Genomic DNA, 285 nt, shown 5'->3' on the forward strand with positions numbered 1-285 from the left:
AAAACCGTTCGTTAAAACAAACTTATGAACGAACATCCGTTAAATAGATAAACCGAGAAAACCGGTGAACCGATCTAAAAACGAACTAGGGTTTCTAAAAAAACCGAATCGGTTTTCAAAAAAACCGGCGGCGGCGAACGGCGGCTACCTTGTCGGTCCGGTGGGGCTTGGGGCTCCGGCGGGGCGGCGTGGGTGGCGTGGGGCGGCGGTGATGGGCGTCGGCGGCGGCGGGCTCCCAGCGGCGGCGGGCTTCGGCGGCTGCGTCTCCCGGCGGCGGCGGCTTCG

Source organism: Triticum dicoccoides, chromosome 7B (genome assembly GCF_002162155.2).
Source record: "Triticum dicoccoides isolate Atlit2015 ecotype Zavitan chromosome 7B, WEW_v2.0, whole genome shotgun sequence".
In the NCBI taxonomy this organism is placed as follows: domain Eukaryota; kingdom Viridiplantae; phylum Streptophyta; class Magnoliopsida; order Poales; family Poaceae; genus Triticum; species Triticum dicoccoides.